At 36.3% G+C, this 23,360-nt stretch overlaps 1 protein-coding gene across 1 annotated transcript in view; it reads left to right on the top strand.

Annotated features, from left to right (window-relative positions):
* Nucleotides 1-23,360, top strand: part of ZNF804B (zinc finger protein 804B) — a 541,824-nt gene that overhangs the window by 33,204 nt on the left and 485,260 nt on the right. The window lies entirely within an intron of this gene.

Here is a 23,360-nt window from a genome sequence, read left to right as displayed (position 1 = left end):
TGAGAGCTTCTTTCCTGGAATGGCTTATTTGTAGCCAGGTGCTTTTGCAAGTGAGACAGATGGACAACGGCATCTTCCTAGACATATTACCTTTTTTTTTTTTCTTTCTGTCCACAGCTTATGGGAGAGAAAACTAAAGCATGGAATATAACTTTCATACAATTCAAACATGCTTCCAACAACCTCCCGACTGCCGAGGGTGAAGAGGTATTTGTGCACTAATTAAAGCCTATAAGAACACATATTAAAGTCTGTGTAATGGTGGCACTTTTAAGAAAGTTCTCCTCTAGAGGTTGGTTTACCCAGTGTGAATTTAAGTTAATTTTTAGAATAAAAATATATCACATCCTAAAATTGCATTCACCTGAGCTCTAACCCATAATTGTAAAACAAAGTTAGAAAACACTATTTTTGAAAATGAAATCTTAGGATAGTTTCCGCTGCCCCAAAGGTTTGTGTTATGCAAACTAATGATCTGGTTTTAACGATATTCATTGATTAATTACCCCAGAAAGTGAAGGCTGAGAATGACTTAATTTCTTCATTGTGTGGTACACAAAGTTGACTAATTCTCACTGTTTCACTTCATTGGTCCCTGAAATGGCAGTCTTGCCCTCGATGCACAGTACCTTGTCATTGTCCTGTCTAGGCACTGTTCTCACGCTCATTCTTCTTACTGCTCTGCTGAATGTGACTGTGCTTACTATTCCCCCTGTATGACCTCCTCTCCTACCTTGGTATCTGTGACTCTGTGGCTCAGCCCACACTGAGGCTCTTTGCCCATCAGGCAGATCTTCCCTCACTCTGCCTTCTTGCCCAATTAGCTTGGCACCATCTGTGTTTCTCCTTTGTGAGGGCAATGGGAGGTCCTTGCTGTCACTCTTAACCTCCAAATCAAATAGTTGACTGACCGTGGAGTCTCCTGCTGAGTCCAGCTGTGGACTTGAACTCTTCTCAATCTCAGGTGCAAGGAAAATACAACTAGTTGTTGGAGGTGACAAAGAAGTAAAAATTGAGTTCCCATCTCAATATTTTCTCTGCACAGAAGACTCATGAACTGTAATCTTATATACAGCTCTTCTCCTTGGATATACCTCCACCTCTTCAAATTTAAAATGCCAACACTATAACTGTTATTTTCTACATATTTCCCTTTACAAATACCCCCATTTATGTCTCTATTAACATTTTCTGCTCATGTCCTAGGCCAGTAACCTTAGTCTTATCTTTTCATGAAGTTTCCTAAAATTTATATCCCAACTCTGTATCATGGGTTCTTGATTTCCACTACCCACTTCGTAATGCTTGCTCTTTATTTGGATTATGAATAGGAGTCTTACCTTCTTATTTTTCTAGATTTTCTCACCTGCTTACTAACACTGCCCCCCTTTCCTGCACCCTCCCCACCCCATAGAATGCTAGGAGAGGAGTTTTTGACTTCACCAGGCTCAGAGAGATTTATGGCACTTCTAATCCACAGTGATGAATTGTAACAGAGAGAAAATGGGGACCTGAAACTGCTGGGTTTGTTACCTAACACATTGATCAAAGCCAGTGGGAGAATATGTGGGGCATTGCTATCCAGAAGCCCCTTTGAATGCACAAACCTAACCTTTTATACATAGGTAACATTCTTCTTCCCTTATGAAAAGGACCTTAATTATGATTTTTCTCTCCATGTGTGCTTTTAGTTTCTCCTTTCTTTAATATATTGTAGTGCCTTCAATATAAATCTAATAGAAAAGTGATAATCTTTCATCATTATCCCTCATGTAAACTACACAAAATAATCACTAGGGCATCCCTTCTTCAAAAGAGTGATAATCTTCTAGTTGATATCAGCTTAAACCATATGAAGTTGCCATTTTTATAAGCTAAAACCTGGTATTGGCCATCTTGTGTGGCTTAAGCTAACACAACTAGAAGTGATAGTTGTTACCACCATAGGTAATAGTTCGACCTATATTTTCCCAATGTATTTTTCCTTTTCTCAGTGCATTTTTACTTGTTGGTTTACTTCTTCCAAAGTTTAGTTTCATTGTCACATGGCTATCTGAAACATTGAAAGGTAAGTTACCTTTTTTTCTTGCTTTTCATCAAGCATACTCCTAAGTGTCAAGTTGTGAGCAGATAATAATAGAAGCAACACAGATTTTGGACAGTTTTTGATTGACTGGTGTATATAATTAAAATTGTACCCTCTCCTTTTAATGAACATTCAGCATTTGATTTCCCAGATGCCCCAGTCCTTTTGTTCCATCTATTAAGGGCCAGTTATTTACCCTCAGGTGGTGACTCTAGCAGAGCTCTTCTATCCATCCAATGGGTTAAAGAGACATCAGTTTTGTTCCTGTCAGGGTGATCTCTTTAGAGTAGATATCCAGGGTCAGACAACTGACAGGTGACAGAACCTGAACTGAAACTTATGATGCTAAGGAATCCTCTTTCAGTTATTTACCTGTCCATTCTTGTTATCCAATTATCTCACATAAATATACAACATAACATTTGTAACTCATGTCAAGTAGTGTACCTTAATATTCACTGTTTACTTTATGCTCTGGTTTTATTCTCTGGAACCAAATGTCCCTGAAAAACAATTTCCAATGTCCCTTTTTCTTTGTAAGGAAGATAGAAAGGATTAAAAGGATTAAATACCATTAATTGTTTGTTTACCATGTAGTGCACTAGATGCTTTTACACATATTAATTAATTAAATCTTCACATCAACCCTGTAAGGTAGATAAACACTTTTCCCAGAATACGTAGAAGGGGAAACTAAAGTATTTAACTAACTTGCAATACAACTCAACAGCCTTCTTACTCTGTCTGCATAGGGTAAAGAGAAGATAAATTATTCCTGCTCTCTATCCTTGGTTGCAGGGTCATTCTTTGCTCCTCTGTGACATGACAAATCTTTGGAAATGGAGGATAGCCTGTGGTTTGGATAAAGTAAATTGATAGAAAAACTCCTGTATCTTACCTGGGATTCAACAAAATTGATGCACTGTCTTTTTCTTCTCATTCATCTCAGTTTATCTACACCTTTAGTGTGCCAGGTCATATCACAGGCATTGTAAGAAACACAAATATGAAAACATCTGGTCCCTAATTTTAGGAGTTTATAGTCTAGTAAAGTTGATTAAGATTTCCATGATCACCACAAGGCAGGGAAAAATGTAATAAATACCATGCAAATGATGCTCAGTGCTTTAGAAACACCAAGGTTAAAAGGGTAGCTGGGGTTTCTTGGAAAGCTTAATCAGAGAGTTCTTATTTGGGCATGCCTTCAGAGAATAGACTTGGGGAATGGCTTTGTGAATGTTTCTTGAATTCATTCCTTTAGGATGTGAGGATATGCATTAACTGAACTTGATTTCTACCTTGAATACCAGATCCTACTTTAACCATTCCCTTGTGCTCATGTACTAGAGAAACAAAAAACACTAAATCCTTCCGCTAACCTTTTCTGTGATTTGACATACCTAAATAATCAGTGTAAGAGAATTCATGGTCTAAATAAATGGCTAACAACTTGGGTAGAGCATTTATTAAGAGTATACACATAAACTAATAAACGAAATACAGTTGACCCTTGAACAACATAGGTTTGAACTGCATAGGTCCACTTATATGTGGATTTTTAAAAAAATAAATATATTGGAATTTTTTGGAGGTTTGCAGCAATTTGAAAAACATTTTTTCTCTAGTTTTATTGTAGGAATATAGTATATGATACATATAAAATACAAAATATGTGTTAACAATCTGTTATCAGTAACATTTCCAGTCAACATCAGGCTATTAGTAGTTAAATTCCGAGGGTGTCAAAAGTTATATGAAGATTTTTGACTGGTGAGGGTAGGCACCTCTCTTTCCCATGTTGTTCAAGAGTCAACTGTAGACTTGATTAGCAGAGCAAACCAGAGTAATGTTAGTTACTGAAGCACTCACTGGATATTCGAAGATTTATAAAATAAGAAGACTAGATTACTTTCTTCCACATTGCCTCTCTCTTTCAAAAACATGGAGCATTGCTTTACAATTATTAATCAAGGAGAGGAATACTGTTACTCAATTCAGACATTTAATATATGTCTACTATTTATAGAAAAGTATGCCAAATGCTATAGAGATATTCCTGTGAATTATATATTGTATCTACACATGAAAAATTCAATTCCACTAGTGGAGCTTAAGGTCTACACAGCTATATCCAGTACAGGGCTTGTCTTGCCAATGGGTTTCAGCTCTGGGCAAGTTCGCTATAGATTCAATGTGACCAAAGAAATTGACAGCAAAATGTTCTTTGGGGTGAAAGGGTTTGTTTCTGTGGATAAAATGAGAGTTCCTGTGGCCAGGATTCTCACCTGGTGGTTGACTAGCTCACTGCATACGTGTGGGCAATACATGGCTGTTGACTCTATAAAAAGAGCTCTGCCCAGTGCTCTAGGCACAACATGGTGGCAGGGCTGCAAAGCTGCAGGACAGCAAAGCACAGGCTGGAGTGGTGGCAGTGCCGAGGACAGGGGCCCAGAGGACAGCTGTGCGGACAGAGGGGCCCAGAGGCAGATTTCTACCTTGAATACCAGATTTGCTGCATGCAGGCCCGCTCTGAGTTAATGGGATTTTAGTGACTGACCTGCCACCTGGAAATAAAGTTGGGTATAACCTGTTCACCCCAAGAACGTTTTGCTGTCATTTTCTTGGGTCACACTGAATCCATAGTGAACTTGCCCCGGTCTGAAACCCATTGGCAAGACAGTTACCCAGCTTGTTGTCCCAGCAGGAGGTTGAGCACTAACATCTCTGCCTCTGCCCAGAGCACTGGGCCGAGCTTTCTATATAGTGCAATAATAGCTTATTGCCTAAAGGTGTGAAAGCAGTAGCCTAGCAACAGGACAGTTACATCATCAGGTGGTTTAAGTTCAGTGAAGATCCTGGTATAGGAACCCCAACTTCCCCACAGGCTGGAGAGAAGAAATATTATCATAAAAATATAAACAATGAACACTGAAAATGCAAAATGTTGGAACAATTAAACCTGGCTGGAGAATCAGCACTTAAGCTGGGCATGAAAATAATTTATGGTCTGGAGGGGATGGGGAACAGGGAAGGTATAGGGTAGACTCCATACGCTTGAAGCATAAAGCTGCAGAGTTGGGAAACATGGCACTTTATTAAGAAAACAGCAGTAGTTAGTTGAACTAGAGTGTAATTCTCAAACCACAGAACCTGCAGGTTTGCCAGATTGCAGCTTCCTGGTCTCTAGCCCTGAAAAGTCTGAGTTAATATACTTAAAGTGAGACCCAAGAATTTACATTTTGACAAGTGTTCTTGTTATTACCTATTTCATTTTAAGGAAGAATGAGGTAGCTGTGGTGATTTAAATGCTGGCTCTGTTAGAATCAGCTGGTGGAGAATTAAAAAGCAAGCCAGCTCTTGGTACTTATTTAATTAGTGTGCAATGGAGCTCTAATATCTGCATTTGTGAAGGCTTCTCCAGGTGATTCTAAGGTAGCCTGGAGTAGAGCTGCTGGCCTAGGCTAGAAGCTGAGCAGATGGGAGAAACCGACAAGGAGAAAAAGGAAGCTGCACCCAGTTTGTGGAGGACTTGGAGGCCCTGCTCAGAGGTTTGAAGTTTACTCTGTGGGTCGTGGAGTATCACTGGGAGTGTTTGAGTACTTGTAGTCATGACTGTGTTTGGGAAAGTTGTTTGTGAAATGCTGCGGAATTAGAGCTGGGGAATACTGGAGGCAGCCAGAGCACTTCTACAGACTTTGCAGCTAGGGTGTGAGTGCTCTTATTTTCTGCCAGTTGCCGAGTAAATTGGTTCAGCTTTTCTGGAAAGTAATTTGATGACATAGATCACAAGCTTAAAAATTTCATACTCTTTGACTAAATAATGCATCTGCTAGGTACATACCATAAAAAAGTGAAAGTAGTGACAAACAGTTTAATGTAAGTGTGGTTATTATAGGGATTAAAAGAGAACTTTGGAAAATTGACTAGATAAATTAATTATGGAATAGTCTGGTGTCCTGAAATCATTTTTGAAGAATATTTTAAATGCGTGGAAAAATATTCACTAAAGTAAATAATATGATATACAAAATATATATAGCATGTGATCCCAATTTTATTTTAAAAAAGATACAGAAACCAGACAGAAATCTAGGCAATTGTTTGTGGAATTGGTGGTGATAATTGTCTTGCCAATGAGTTTCAGCCCTGGGCAAGTTCACTATGGATTCAATGTGACCAAAGAAATGACAGTACAACGTTCTTGGGATGAAAGGGTTTATTACCCGGCTTGTTCTCCCCGGGTAGTTGAAGCACTAGCATCACTGCTTCCACCCAGAGCACTGGGCTGAGCTCTCTCTATAGCGCAATAATAGCTTATTGCCTACGGGTGTGGAAGCGGTAGCCTAACAATAGGCCAGTTACATCATCAGGTGGTTTAGTTTCAGTGAGGATCCTGACCATAGGAACCCCAACTTCCCCACATACATGTTATGCACTTTTCAAATTTTTAAGCATGTTTACATTATTCCACCGGAAAAAGAGAACAAGGCAGTGGTAATGTTTAGGTGAAAGGTGATGTATGTATTGCTCTGTTTGTAGTCTGGGATAGTCTAGCTTGAGAAACTGCTCATGGGTAGAACTTGTAAGATGGCAGATTCTGGACCAAGTTGAAGAAGGAGGATCAATGCTCAGGGATGTCTGGGGTTACTGACTGAGAGTCAAGATAGAAACACATGAAGATGGAAGATAGAGCAACTATCAAGACACAGTCCTGAGCTGCATTTCAAGAAAACCTTGCATGCAGTGAGATCATCTTTGTAGGCTAGCCTAAGGCCTGCTACTAAGAGAAAGGTGAGTCTTTAAAGATTTTAGCCCAGTTGGAGTGTTAAGAGTCTGACTGAACTAAGGCACTTGCTCAGACAGAGAAAGATATGCAAATCATCACCAAGCTAGGACTTGGTCAACTGGACGTGGGAGATGAGGTATGCAAGGATTTAAAGTTGAGACTGTGGTTTCAATGTCAGCAACTAGGAGGACCAAGATTTTTTTATATATGTGGAGGGTAGAGAAAAAAGCCCAGATTTGAAGAAAGAAAAATGTTTGTAAATATTATGTAAATGCAGAGTTGTTGTAGGAACATGCATATATAAATGCAGTTAGGAGTCTGGAAAAGTCAGGATTGTGGTGCAAATTTGATAGTCATCTCTGCTAGGGGAAGAAAGGAAACCATGGAAACCCAGGCAATTGTGAGATACAGGAAAGAAGGTGGGAAAGAGTAGCATGAGGACAGAGGCAACAAAACATCAGAGAGAGGTGGGAAGCTAAGAACACAGGGCCATGAAGGTCAATTTAGAAAGGGATTTAAAAGCGGGCAATAATGGTAAAATTTTAAAGAGAGTTCAAAAAGTTTTAGAACTGAGGTGACCTTTAACATTGGCAATTATAAGTTTCCCAGACTTAGCCCCCCAAAAAGAAATGATTCCCTATAATGGTTGAGGGAAGCCAGGTTGCAGTCATTGAGTGAGTCAGTGTACAATACACAGTCAAAGAGTAGACCCTTCTCCAAACCAGCTGGCAGCAAGAAGAATGAAAGCACTCTGACAGTAAGTTACAGAGGAGGAAGATTATGAGGTAATTATGCTACAGTGATCCTAGGTTTTTCCCTCTTAAAAACTAGCAAGCTGTTTTTTTCTAAACTGCCATGTGTCTAACCTGGAAGGTGGAGTCTGAAAATGGAATGCTGTATCATGATTTGATAATATTTTCAGATTGTCAGTTCTATACAGGGATTTTGGAGACTGCAAATAAAACTAAACTCTGAATTATGTTTATTTTTTCTCTTTTATCAAATTTATTTTCTGCTTTGGCAGATGGAAGAGCTCTAAAGACATATGAGTTACTAACTCTTGGTGGTGCATGTTATGTCATGTGACATAACACACAACACATCTTAATCTAGTTTTTCATGACTTTAAAAGTCTGAGTAATCTAATCACCAAGTTGCTTTCCACACACAAAGGTAATTATGATTGGTGTAATATCTTCATAATTTCAATACAAGTATCTACTCTGGTCCACATAATCTGTTATGCTAAAATACCTCATCAGTGACCTAGTATCTATTTTAGTCATTACCTTGGTTTAACTTCGATCAATGTACTATGCAGAGTGGAGAAAATTGAACCAATGAAACTTAGAATTGGAAGGGAACTTAGTACCACCAACATAACATATTCTTTTACATTTAAGGAAAACATGGCTCAAAGAGGCTATTGATATTACTGTCCTCAACTTGCCTACCTTATAGCGAGGTTGGATATGTGTGTGTATATATATATAAAACATATACATGAAATATCAAAACATGGTATTTCTTACTTGTGTTCTTTTCAGGAAATATGCTAAATGTTTCAATAAGTAAGTGGTGCTCAAGCTATTAAAAACAGTTATAGGAATCTGAATTTTGTAATACTCAATAGAGAACCATTAAATGTTTTTACACAGAGAAGTAACACAATGGGGCCATGTTTAATGGTCTTAATCATTTTATTCAGGATGTTTGGGAAAGCAAGATTTTAGAGTCAGAAATACCTACTAAGATAATGTTGTACTTCATGTAGTGAGGATTTAGGCTGCAAGTTAAGACTTTAAAAAGTATTTCTTTTTATTCGTGCCTCATATTGAATTTACCAAGCATCATAATTCCTCCAGGTGGTAAGGATACCTCGAGACAAGTGCTGGGCATAGAAGCCACAGGGCATAAATCTGCAAAGAAGTAAAAAGCTAACCTTTTCAAATAATATGGCTTCTCTCTCACTTACCGACTTTACATCTCCCTGTATGGCCTGGAAGATGACTGGTTAGCCAGAGACTGGTAAGATTCCTCAAGGGAGGAACAACCTAAGACAGGCGCAGTCATAGGGGGGCCATCAGGTGAGAAATTGGGGATGAACAGTGGTGAGGCTTAGAACCTCACTGCCCCTGTTTTGAGAGAAATCTTCTGCATCTGTGGATGTTTTAATGCCCTTGTCTAGCTTGGATTAACACATAGTCTACAGGCACACACCTGATCATCTACAATTGCTCTCTTACAACACTAAACTATGTTTTCTACCTTTATCTTGCATCTACCTACCACTTCAGCAGTTTATTAAAAATAAAAATAATAATAATAATAATAAAGGGAGAAATGTGGGATCCACATATAAATCAAGTATAAAAATCAAACGAATATTCATATTTGACCTGATTGTTTATAATTCATTATGCGTGATCAAAACCGAAAGTTCCTGTGATGAATGCCCTTGTACTGTTCACCATGTAAGAACTTATTCACTATGTAAGAATTCGTTCACCATGTAAGAACTTGTTCGTTATGCTTCAGAAGATTGGAGACTGATGAGAATTAGGCTTGAGATGGATTAATGATTGTGCATTGAGCATTGACCCCCCTATACAGAATTTTATTGTTGTTAACAACCATTTGATCAATAAATATGAGAGATGCCTTCTCAAAAAAAAAAAGTATTTCTTTTTAAAGTAAGGGTAATATTACTCTATCACTTTTATTTCATGTAACCAGAGCAACAATATAATAAGAATGTCGAGAAAAATTTTTAAGATTGGCTATGTGCTAGTTATCTAAACAGGTTTTCTTTAATTTATCCAATAAGCCTTTATTATCCTGTAACAAAAATGTAAATTTTAGTTTAAGACTAAACCTTAAAACTAATTTTTAAGCCCTTTTGCCCATTCTGATTCAGGATAGTTCATATTTCTTCAAAAACTACGCCAATTAACATTAGCAATTGTAGGCATTTCAGAGACTCATAGGGTGCTAAATATGGCTTTTAATTTATGTCATCGTAAGTTACAGTCATTTATTTTTACTTTTTGCAAAGTAAGTTATAGGCAATGAAAATAAACTGGGGTGACTACTTCATTTCTGAGGACAAATTCCCGGGGTCCACAGTGACATCACAGTGGGGAAGAACAGCATCTGGTCCTCCCTCATTTTTCAGTGCTGGCATCTGCTAGACATGCATCAGTGCCTTTCTGGCCCATGCCTCATCTGTCACTCTAGTTCCTTTTCTCTGTGACAGGCACCTCTCAGCCTCTTATCTGCTGCTGTTGGCCTCATGGAAAAACCATTTCAATATGGGTACTTATTTCCGAAGAGTTCTGAGACAAAGCTATATTGGACTCTGTGTGCCTTTGTGTACTGAAATGTGGATAAATAATCATCTTGTACCTCTTTTAGCTTTGAGAGTTTCTAAGTATAACATTTTGCAAGATTTAGATAGGCTGTACTAACTAGATGGTCTTAACTCTGAATCCAAATGAGCTAGTTAGTGGGAAAAATGATTTCCTTGTGACTATTTTCTCTTAGGAAACTTTTTACTTTTTAGTTGGCTAAACCACTCTCCTGTTCAGTTATGATACACTTAGAGAAAAATAACTATTAATAATACAAGATGAATAAAAGCATAACTATAAAGGCAAAATTTTCAGAATTATATAGTAAGTTTCAGAATCAAATATTAGGTGGTTTGGATCAACCACTCCTTAGAATTTTCAACTATTTTAGCCAAACAACTTGAGTATTTATTGTGCTTGCTGTGATTATATTTTTTTATAATTATAATCTTTATTAAGAGTAGTTTGAGAGTGGCCACTCTTTTTTGGTTATGGTTTGATGGGAAGGGTATCTTTGTTTTCTATTTTAAAAAGACCTGAAAGTGTAAGATTACTTTATCTGTTGGTTTTATGAAACCTATTTACAAGGTAGAGACATATTCTGGCCTAGTCACTGCTTGATGGGTTAAATCTCTAATCTTAACAACCATGTGTGTGTGTGTGTGTGTGTGTGTGTATAACTTATCAATAATAGGACAGAATCACAGTAAAAAGAAAATATACTTTTAAGATTCTTGACTAGGGTCCTATTTTGGATCCCAGGCTCAAAGTATGGTTGGTGGAAAGTGATATTTGATGATTTTCCTGAGTTGGAGGCCAATGATGTGAGTGGTGTTCAGTAACTCATCCTTAGTTGTTAGAAATTTGCCTCCAGTGATGTATTTGAGGACCAGGCTAGTCTTACATTTTTTATAAGGTCATTTTCTCCAAGACCTATGCCTCATAAAAGGAGGGATATTCTTCTTGGTCATGTTCATTATTTTGGAATCTAAGTGTAGGTCTCAGGCCTACTGCATATTCTCTTTGCCTTCAAAAAGCTGTTTTCCTTGTGGATTAAAGAAAGAATCAATAGCCTTTTTGACTGAAGACAACTGTACTCATAACTTATACTTTTAAAAAGCTAATCTTTAGAAAAAATGAAATATTTTTAGGGAAGCTAAAGCAAAGTCAAGATCTGCAAAATTAAAAACATTATTATCAGGTTGTGATTGTTATTCTAGATTGGATTTACTTGTTTTAAGTGATGTAATTTTACAATCATATTTTATAGGTAAGCCATTTTTATATAATGAAATACAAAGGTGGGCAGTGAGGAGAACAAAAGGGTTTGTGTTATGGAAAGTAAAATTAAACAGGGAAAGATCTGTATTGATAGGGTGATGGTAAAGTGAAATAAAATTCATCCACACCATATGGGGAGCTAGATTAAATCCTGAGTCTCTGTGTTACTTGAGTAGAAAAGACCAATTTCTCTAAATACTTTATAAAGTCTGAGTGGAGCGAGAGTTGCTCTAGCAGTATCTGGGAAATATAATCAGTATGTGTGAAGCTGGCATCTATTTTAAATTAATCATTTTTCTGAGTAGGCAGATGATAATCCTGGAGCTGGATCTTTTTATTCATGGCACAGATAAAACTGAGCTCTCCCAGGTCGGAGAGTGCTATGCAATATGAAGGATCTCTGAATACAACTCTTCTATATTAGTATGGACTGCCTTTTAGATTTTTCAACATTATTTTGGGATAGAGAATTAGTAAATAATTGCTTTAAAAATAAATCCTTGAGCACAATTAAGTCTACCTTTCTGCTCTCGGGAGGGTATAAGCAAGCTGTTCTAAATCTAAGGCAGTTTTTTCTCTCTCACTATTAAATTCTCTAGTCAATGGAGTACCTATAACTGAAGTGAACAAGTCCTCACTAAGGTGCTAAATTCTCTGGGTGTCAGGACCCTGCTGTCGGTGCCTACTGTAGGGTGAAAGGCAGCCTGGCAGTTCTGACGCAGCTAACGAACCCCATAAGCCCCCATGATACCACGTCGCAGACCAACCAAATGAGCTCACACTGAAACATATTCTTTTTCCCTCTTCCAAAGAGGTCTGGTTCTTTAAAAAATAAAAAATCAATCCATAACATAAATTTTAAATAAGTAGAACTTATTTCCTAAAATTTGTCACTAAGTGTTATAATATCACCTTGCCTATAGTAGAAAGTAGTGCAGTAAGAAGTCAGTGAGGTTTCCTTGGCCCTAAACTGAACTGTTTAGCGGTGATTTAACCATCTTCTCACTCTACTGTATGTCTCCAAAATATATCGCATACATACATATTTGTCAGGAGAAAGACTTTAGACGTTGTGACTGTTAGCTGTGAGAGAGATACAAAATCCAATCAAATGTAATGTGTATAGGCATGGTGGTCCTAATGGAAAGAACTGATCTTAAGAGAATTCAGAGCTGAATGAAGCAGTTACTCACCATGTTGTATTTAATTAAGTGTATAGTGAGCAGGATGAAAGTTAATCTAACTTAAAAATAAGGGTATCAATAAGTCTGGAATATGAGCTATATGGCTTTCAAGGGTTTTGAACCGAACCCTCATTAACTTATGAAGTCCCTGTTATAGACTATGAATATGGTTAAAGATGACCCTTAGTGGCACTGATAAAAATCCAGTCAGCAACTTAGTGGAAATTTTCAATTAACATACAACTTCAGTTGGCTGAGAAGGTAACTCAAAACTGTAGTGGTAGCATTGTGTTCTCTGTGGATAAATGTCTTGTTTCTAAACTAAAATTTAAAAATTTATTGAGGTATATACAATAAAATGCATAAATATTAATGTACAGTTTGATGAATTTTGACATGTGTTACATGGTTACTCATGTAACCATCACCCAGATCAAGATATCAAACTTTCTCATTCATTTTTCTCCCCTTCACCTATTTCACTCATCTCCCTCCTTTCCCCCCTTATGGCAGCTGCAATTCTGCCTTTGGTATATGTATTCATTTTTGTTTTGTTTGTTCATTTGTTTTGTTTTTTTAGATTCTACATATAAGTGAAATCGTATGGTATTTATCTTTCTCTGTCTGACTTATGTCACTTAGCATAATCTCCTCTAGGTCTATCCATGTTATTAGAAATGTCAAGGTTTCATTCTTTTTTATGGCTGAATAATATTCCACTGTATATATGTACCACTTCTTTGGATAAAGATCTTTATATCTTGGGAGATTTATAATTTACATAAAAAATAATAAAAGAATTAAATGTTTAGCAGTATAATACTTTTGTGTTGAGATTTGTGACAATTGGTATTGTAAGGATTTCTAATATATAAGAGGATCTCCCCTACCAAGTAACAAGTTAACCTTTTAATTGCATCTTAAAATGTGTAATTGAGCAATTGAATTCAATTTCTAGGTTGGCTTACTTTACATTGAAATATTTCCAAGTTATATATATATATATATAGCATTGGAACATTTAAAAGTTTATGTAAGTATACATAATCTACTATCATCTATCTATCTACCTACCTGCAAACCTATGTATCTATCAGTTTATCAAGCAGGAAATTTCTCAATGGATCACTTTTAAAGAAAGGAATTTTTAAATTGGGCCAGTGATATTTGAAATCTCCTTATAAGGTAATATTAGAATATGCTAGACTAATAATTTATAAATTGATGATAAAAACTTAAGGGTGAGAAATGCTTAAAAATTTTCAACTTTAACACTTAATATTAAACTGTCAAACTAAAGTAAGCCTATGAAGTTCTTTCCTCTGCATTAAAGCTTTCCTCAAGGGCACAGAACTACTTTTCATGACATTTATTTGGCTTATTCCTTATCGTGAGGAGAGAGCAGTCAACACTCTCAGTTACTTTAGAGTAAATGCCTCCTATCCTGGTGTCCTCAGCCCTCAACCTGATTGCTTTTGCTGGTGTAGAAGGTTGCCATCTTCAATAATAGTGGTCAGCCTTACCTCTTGGGTAGCTCACTAAGCAAGATGGACCAGCCTGAGAAATGGCTCACATGCATGGTGGCCAGGTTTCCACTCCTTTATTACTTTACATCACACAGGTGGTATACATTTCTTATAGAAAATTTAGAAAACAAAGATAGCAAGTAAAAAGATACTTACTTCAACCTCACAATACAGAATAATGAATAATGATGCATATTCTGTGATTCTATTTTATGACTGCAAGCATGTGTAGGTATGTGTTTAGTTTACATCTGAGTTACATGTAACATGTATCAATTAACATACATCATGAGGTACTTAACATACATCACTGATGTTACACACACTTTTTTGTCTTGTGTTATGGTTTTCTACCCTGCATTATAACATATTATGAATACTTTTTAGTGTTAATAAAACATAAGTACTAAAAGTATATAAAATGTATATAAAAAACCTTCATAAAAGCATATAAAAGACATAAAAAGGTATTATTAATAAGTTGAAATGAAGCAAGAGAATTATGTTTAATGGCCACATAGATGACAATGTACAGATGCATTTATTAGCCAACCACCCACTCTTGAGTATTTTAAATAGCTTGCTTTTTTGTTAAAATAAGCAACACTATATGAATGTCTTTGAATCTTCATTTTTTTGTTAATCCATTTCACAATTTCATTAAGATAATTTCAGATGTGAAATATCTGAAAAAGTGAGTATGTATTTTGTAAGAATTTGGACACATACTGTCAACTTCCCCTCTAGAAATATGAGCTACTTAGTGCTTAGGAGTTGCCTGGAAGCTAAATTCTGAATTTGTTCAAACCCAGGGATAAGAAAAAAATTACTAGCTCTTGGGATAAACTGAGTAACCCATCAAAATTAGAATGCAATATCTCAGGATTTTTTTTTAAACTTAAAAATAATAGTGATATTAGTTTGTTACTGGAAACAGTTAACTTTAAGTGTGAGGTGCTCTGGTATCAATTCTGACCAAATTCCGCAAAGGCACTGTCCTTAGGTCAGGGATTTGCTTTGGGACTTTCAGAAATCTCAGTCTGCAAACTTTCTGCTTATCATATACCAGGCAGCAGTGTCTTTTGATTGTTTCCTGTATGCATTTGGTATGTCTCATATATTGATGCCGTCTCATGTACACTGAAGATCTCTCCTTCTTTCTCCACTGCTGCTGCTCTTCATGGTGGCCTCTACCAGAATAGCTGAAATCAGGTGGAGGTGATACAGTTTTATTTAACTCAAAGATAGATTTCATAGTACAATAGTTGGGTACTTGGGGACCAGCCGATAATCTGTCCTTATGAATCTAAGGAAAACAGGCCTTCATCCATTCCAAAAGTAATTAACCTTTATCCACCCCATTTAATTTAAAAAATTGTTCAATTTTTAAGTAAAATTTCCAGTAATCTGGTGTCCATACACATATTAAAAATAGGTATGCACCTCACACCCATTAGGATGGATTACCATAAAGAAACAATCAATCAACAAAAAAAGCAATAGAATATAATAAGTGTTGGTGAGGATGTGGAGAAATTTGAACCATTGTGCAGTGTTTGTGAATTGTAATATGGTACAACTGCTATGAAAAATGCTGTGGAGTTTCCTCAAAACAATTAAAAATAAAACTAGTATAGTAGCCAGCCATTCCACTTCTGGATATATATCCAAAAAATTGAAATCAGTGTCTTGTCTTGAAGAGACATTTGCCTACCCATGTTCATAGCAGCATCATTAACATGGCCCAGAGGTGGGAGCAACCCAAGCAATCCACAGATGAATAGATAAACAAAATGTGGTATTTGTATAGTATAAAATATTAGTCATAGAAATGAAGGAAACTCTGTCACATGCCACAACATGGATGAATCTTGAGGACATTATGCTAAGTGAAATAAGCCAGTCACAAAAGGACACATATTATAGGATTCCACTATGAGGTGCTAAAGTAGTCAAATTTATAGAAACCGATAATAGAATGGTGGTTACCAGGGGCTGGAGGGAGGTAGGGACTAAAAGGGAGTAGTTGTTTAATGGGTATTGTGTTTCAGTTTTGCAAGATGAAAAGTCCTGGAGATGGGTTGCAGAATAATGGGAATATACTTAACACTGAATTTATATGCTTAAAAATGGTAAGATGGTAAATTTTGTCATATGTTTTTACCATAATAAGAAAATAGCAAATTATATGTAATGTGAATTCTGTCTCAATGAAAAAAACCTAAAAATAAGTGTGTGTCACACTATTATCATGTAGAATTTTTTTGAAAAGTATTAATTCAATCTTATATTAGCTTCAAGTATACAACACAGTGGTTTAACAGTTACCCATTTTATTAAATTCTCACCCCCCACTAGTACAGTTACTATCTGTCAACATAGGAAGATGTTATAGAATCATTGGCTATATTCTCCATGCTGCACTACTGTCCTGTGACCAATGTATAGTATGATTGAAAATTTTTGTCTCCTTTTATCCCCCTCACTCTCCCTACCCACCCACCTCTCCATGGTAACCATTAGTCACTTTTCAATGTCTATGAGTCTACTGCTATTTTGTCCTGTTTTTATGTTCCACAAATAAGTGAAATCATATGGTATTTGTCTTTCTCTGTCTGACTCATTTCACTTAGCATAATACCCTCTAGGTCCATCCGCAAGAAATGGACAAAAGACAGTCACAGACACTACACCAAAGAAGATAAGCAGATGGCAATTAAGCATGTGAAAAGATGTTCCACATGATGTATCATCAGAGAGATACAAATTAAAACAATGAGATACCCCTACATCCCTGTGAATCTGGAACATAACACCACCAAGTGCTGGTGAGAATGAGGAGGAACGGGAACTCTCATTGCTGAGGTGGTGCAAAATAGTACAGGTACATTGGAAGACAGTTTGGCAGTTTCTTACAAAACTAAACATTTTTTTAACCATATGACTCACCAACTGTGCTCCTTGATATTTTCCTAAGGGAGTTGAAAACTTACATCCACACAAATACCTGAACATGGATGTTTAAAGCAACTTTATTCATAATTGCCTAAATTTGGAGGCAACCAAGATGTCCTGCAGTAGGCAAAGGGATAAGTAAACTGGATTACATCCAGATAATATAATATTATTCAGTGATAAAAAAATGAATTATTAAGTCATGAAAGGACATGAAGAAACTTTAAATGTGTATTACTAAGTAAGAGAAGCCAATCTGTAAAAGCTACATAGAGCATGATTCCAACTATGTGACATTCTGGAAAAGGCAAAAGTATGGAGTCAATAAAAATGTCAGTGGTTGGCAGGGGTTGGTGGAGGGAGAAGGAATGAACAGGAAAAACATGGAGGATTCTTTAGGGCAGTGAAAACACTTTCTATGATACCAGAATGATAGTTACCTGTCACTATACATTTTTCCTAACTCATGGAATATACAACATCATGAGTGAGCCCCATTTAAGGACTTTGGGTGATTATGATGTGTCAACATAGGTTATCAATTGTAACATGTACCTCTCTAGTGAGGGATGTTGATAATGAGGGTGGCCATGCACATGTGGGGATGGGAACTTTGGGAAATCTCTGTGCTGTCCTCTCACTTTTTCTGTGAACCTTAAACTGCTCTAAAAAATTAAAGTCTTGATAAAAAGAAAAAAAGTATTAGTTCTCCATGTGCAAAGTTTTAAAAATATTTTGAAATGTTACATTGTAATTTTATTTTATTCCTTTAGATTAAAGTCACAACATAGCTACTTTTACTCAGGATCAATTTTTTCATGTTTTTGGTATAAAATTTTTTCCTTTTAACAGTCATCACTTTCTGTATTATTCTTTAGAAATTCAGCATAACAAAATGTATCTTAGGCAAAGTTAGGCATTAAAAATAATTTACTGTGTGAAATACCAAAAACCCAGTACAAGTCAAACTCTTTCCTTTTTAGACTGTTGGCCACATAAACTTATGTACTTTCTTATCTGCAGAACATTTTATCTGTTAAAGGTGGTAAATGAGTTATCTAATTGTTATAAATATGTTTAAGACCCGTGCAAAAATTCTACATGTATCATTACTTGGGTTTCTAAAAGCTAAATAAAAATTGTGAACTGACCCAGGTTTTCTACTATCCTTGACATGCATAACTAATGCAACATCAGAGTTGATAGTACTCAGAAAGAAACAAAAGAAAGAGAAAGAAGACATTTCTGGGTTTGTGAAGACCGGTTTGAGAGAAAGCTGTGCAGATTTGATACTTACAGTACATATCCTTGACTCTAATATTTTACATACTGAGCTTTTGGATATTGGCTAATATAACATAGCTAAATGTTTTATGTGGGAAACTTTGTCAAGTGAGTTGGTGATTCATGTTTCTTAGGAAAAAATAGTGTGCATTCTCTTATACGTGTTTCCTAAAATCAAACAGTTTATATAGATGTATACTTGGCAATTATCTTACCAGACAGAATAATATATATAACCTTCCTGGTATACAAATATATAAGTCAGTCTATTTCTTTTTGTGCTCTCTCTCTCTCTCTCTCTCTCTCTCTCTCTCTCTCTCTCTCTCTCTCTCTCTCACACACACACACACACACACACACAGAGGTTAATGATGATAGCACTTGCTTTTTCCACCCTATAAGATTCTGGTGAGGTTTAATTGAGGCAACTTATCATTGAACATACTATGGATTTCATGCGAAGACAAGTTTGGAGTCAGATCTTGCCTGTTTTTTATTACAACTGGATCCTTAAGCTCTTAGACAATTAATTAAGTCTCTTAGACAATTTTCTATTTTTTAAAGTGGAAATTGATGGCAATACCTACCTAGAATTATTATACAGAGCAAAACATGATAATATTAAGTGCTTAGTGTTATGTCCGACATCCAATGAAAGTCCAGTTCTTCTGTTTCATTCCCCATAGGGAGAGCTGCAGCATTCACTTTTGTTTCCCCTTGTTTTCCTTCATGTTGTAAAAAGGACTGTCAGGTTCTTTAATGAAGAAAGATGAGAAAAAGTGTAAACAGAAACCTGTTTTTTATCCTCATCTCTTAGTGGAATGGGTATTGGCTATCCTGTTGGGAATTAAACTGGTCCTACAAGTTTCTTGGTTAAATATGTAAATATATATAACTATAAACGTGTCTATTACAGTTTAAAATGTTACTGTATTGTATTCCCTTATCTAGACTAATAAAATCCCTTAATATAGCCATTTTTGCATAGGGCAATTTTTCATGTTTCTGATAAAACTTTTTTCTTTAGCAATCTATGCTATCCACATTATTCTGTAGAAACTCAGCATGACAAAATACAACTTCAACAAAAGCTAGACATAGAAAATAAGCTTACTGTGTTAAGAACCAGAAATCCAGTACAATTTTTCAAGTCAAACTCTTTCCTTTTTAGATTATAAGTAAAAAATATTGTCAGGATGCTATTACATACATGTACATACACATATACACACATGTATATTTTTTAGACTGAAAGTTAATACATTTTACTCATAAACACATGTGCATATATATGTATTTACATATTTGAATACATACATATATATATAAACTGAAACTTAACAGAGAAGCTCCTAGAGACCTCTGGCAAATCCATAGTCACATAAGCCTCTATATCTCAAAGCCTGCAACTATGAGTCAAATGTTTTTCACACTGGGAATTTCTCTGACTTCCTCACTCAGGACAATCCGAGATAATTTCCCTATTTTGTGATCAATTGATTAGTAAACTTAATTACATCTGTAAAGTTCCTTTGTGACATAATGTAGCATATATACAAATGTGACATAAGTCACAAGGACGTGGTCATTTGGAAAGCTATGCCCTTGAGGGGTTCACTGCCTATTCCAAGGGTTAATTTAAAACCAAGTATCTTTCTTTATCAAATTACAGTTTATTCATTTATTAATGTGTATCAGTATAGACAAATACTACTTTATTATTTGTTACCATGTCACATTTGGCCATAAGAACTCTTGCAAGCTGGCTCCTATATCGTTTTGACATGTTCCCCTCATTCTTTGAATACTTTCTTGCTTTCTGCACCATGGGTAGTTGTTTCATGTTATACTTTGCCTGCCCTAGCCCTGGTATCAGCTGTTTCTCCAAAGGGCCCTAGTTTCTTTCAGTTGAGAATGATATTTATAAATTAGTATCCGTGCACAGGGTCCACCAGTTGTCATTGATCTCAGGTCCAGCACAGTGGACAGCTAACACACACAGACACGTTTACACTGATATTCATTTATGCATATTGAAAACCATCCATTCATGCTGATTCCTTCCATCCCAGTATATCACCACAGGGAGGGTTCTAGTTTTCTTTTTCTATATTTGTAACTACTTTCTTTATAGCAAGGAAGCACCTTTTCCTTCTGCCTGTATAGATGACTGGCTTGCCTTGCTTTAGATCCATCATTCCCTAAGCTGCTTTCTGCATAGCTGGTTAGCACTGTCCACCTAATGACTTCACAACTCAATTGTCCATGAAGGTAAAGGAAGGAAAGGGACAGGGTAAAAAGAAGATGATCAGGGTCATTTTCTTCTGTTTAAAACACTTGATCAACATTTCTAAGAAACATTTTTAACGGGGAGAAAGGATTTTTTTTGTTAATTTTTTTTTATTTTGGTATCATTAATCTACAATTACATGAGGGACATTATGTTTATTAGACTCCCCTCATCACCAGGTACCCCCCACAAACCACATTACAGTCACTGTCATCTGCATAGTAAGATGCTGTAGAATCACTACTTGTCTTCTCTGTGTTGCACAGCCCTCCCCATGCTACCCCACACATTATACATGCTAATCATAAGGTCCCCATTCTTCCCCCCACCCCCCATCCCTCCCTTCCCACCTCTCCTCTCCAGTCCCTTTCCCTTTGGTAACTGTTAGTCCATTCTTGGGTTCTGCGATTCTGCTGCTATTTTGTTCCTTCAGTTTTTTTCTTTGTTCTTATACTCCACATATGAGTGAAATCATTTGGTACTTGTCTTTCTCAGGCTGGCCTATTTCACTGAGCATAATACCCTCTAGTTCCATCCATGTTGTTGCAAATGGTAGGATTTGTTTTCTTCTTATGGCTGAATAATATTCCATTGTGTATATGTACCACATCTTCTTTATCCATTTATCTACTGATGGACACTTAGGTTTCTTCCATTTCTTGGCTATTGTAAATAGTGCTGCGATAAACATAGGGGTGCATCTGCCTTTTTCAAATTGGGCTGCTTCATTCTTAGGGTAAATTCCTAGAACTGGGATTCCTGGGTCAAATGGTATTTCTATTTTGAGCTTTTTGAGGAACCTCCATACTGCTTTCCACAATGGTTGAACTAGTTTACATTCCCACCAGCAGTGCAGGAGGGTTCCCCTTTCTCCACAACCTCACCAACATTTGTTGTTGTTTGTCTTTTGGATGGTGGCAATCCTTACTGGTGTGAGGGGATAACTCATTGTGGTTTTAATTTGCATTTCTCTGATGACTAGTGATGTGGAGCATCTTTTCATGGGTCTGTTGGCCATCTGAATTTCTTCTTTGGAGAACTGTCTGTTCATCTCCTCTGCCCATTTTTTAATTGGATTATTTGCTTTTTATTTGTTGAGGTGTGTGAGCTCTTTATATATTTTGGATGTCAACCCTTTATCAGATCTGTCATTTATGAATATACTCTCCCATACTGTAGGATGCTTTTTGTTCTGTTGGTGGTGTCCTTTGCTGTACAGAAGCTTTTCAGCTTGATATAGTCCCACTTGTTCATTTTTGCTTTTGTTTCTCTTGCCCAGGGAGATATGTTCATGAAGAAGTTGCTCATATTTATGTCCAAGAGATTTTTGCCTATGTTTTTTCTAAGAGTTTTATGGTTTCATGATTTACGTTTAGGTCTTTGATCCATTTCGAATTTACTTTTGTGTATGGGGTTAGACAATGATTCAGTTTCATTCTCTTACATGTAGTTGTCCCCTTTTGCCAACAACAGCTGTTGAAGAGACTGTCATTTCCCCATTGTATGTCCATGGCTTCTTTGTCATATATTAATTGACCATATATGTTTGGGTTAATATCTGGACACTCTATTCTGTTCCACTGGTCTCTGTTGCTCTGTTCTTATGCAAGTACCAAATTGTCTTGATTACTGTAGCTTTCTAGTAGAGCTTAAAGTTGGGAAGCGAGATACCCCCTGCTTTATTCTTCCTTCTCAGGATTGCTTTGGCTATTTAGGGTCTTTTGTGGTTCCATATGAGTTTTAAAACTATTTGTTCCAGTTTGTTGAAGAATGTTCTGGGTATTTTGATAGGTATTGCATTCAATGTGTAGATTGCTTTAGGCAGGATGGCCATTTTGACAATATTAATTCTTCCTAGCCAAGAGCATGGAATGAGTTTCCATTTGTTAGTGTCCTCTTTAATTTCTTTTAAGAGCGTCTTGTAGTTTTCAGGGAAAAAGGATTTTATACACATGTCTTAAGTGTATGTTTTATCTTCACTGCAGAGTCTCCCACTGGCCTCAACTGGTATTCAGATAGAGGAACACTGAAATTGCTGATGTGTTAGAAATTCCCTAGGAGATCATCCTCCTTATTTAGAGATTTTTCTTGACTTTTGCTATACCAACCTATTATCTGTAGCTCAGTATGCTTTTTTCCACCTACTTTTTTTACATAAGGTGATCTTACTCCATAAGGTCCTTAAAGTGCCTCACATGTTGCCCAGGCCACTTTATTAACCAGAGTCATAGTGTTAGGGGACTACAGATTTTTCAGTTGTCTCAAAAAACAAAACCTGAGACTGAGAAAAAAAAATCATTCCCTGGTAACTGAAGAGAAAACTGCAAAATCTAAATGAATAAATGTTTTATTAAATGTCTATGAAGCACAACAATATGTCAACTTCATGAGTTGTTAAATTTAGTATTCATAAAAATGTCATATTTGAAAACAATCTGCAGGTTAGATTTTCTACAAAATGACTGCTGAGAAATTAGAGCTTATCCTAATTAAATGAATAACTTATGGCGAATAATTTCAAAAGCAAAGCGATGATAGTAATTATGTCTATTTTTTTCCTAGCTGAAATAGTTTTAATTTGAGATGGGAGTGAATTTTAATACACTTGTTAGAATACT

Source organism: Manis javanica, chromosome 6, assembly GCF_040802235.1.
Source record: "Manis javanica isolate MJ-LG chromosome 6, MJ_LKY, whole genome shotgun sequence".
In the NCBI taxonomy this organism is placed as follows: Eukaryota; Metazoa; Chordata; class Mammalia; order Pholidota; family Manidae; genus Manis; species Manis javanica.
The sequence above is the reverse complement of the archived record's forward strand: the minus strand, read 5'-3'. Positions and strand labels throughout refer to the sequence as shown.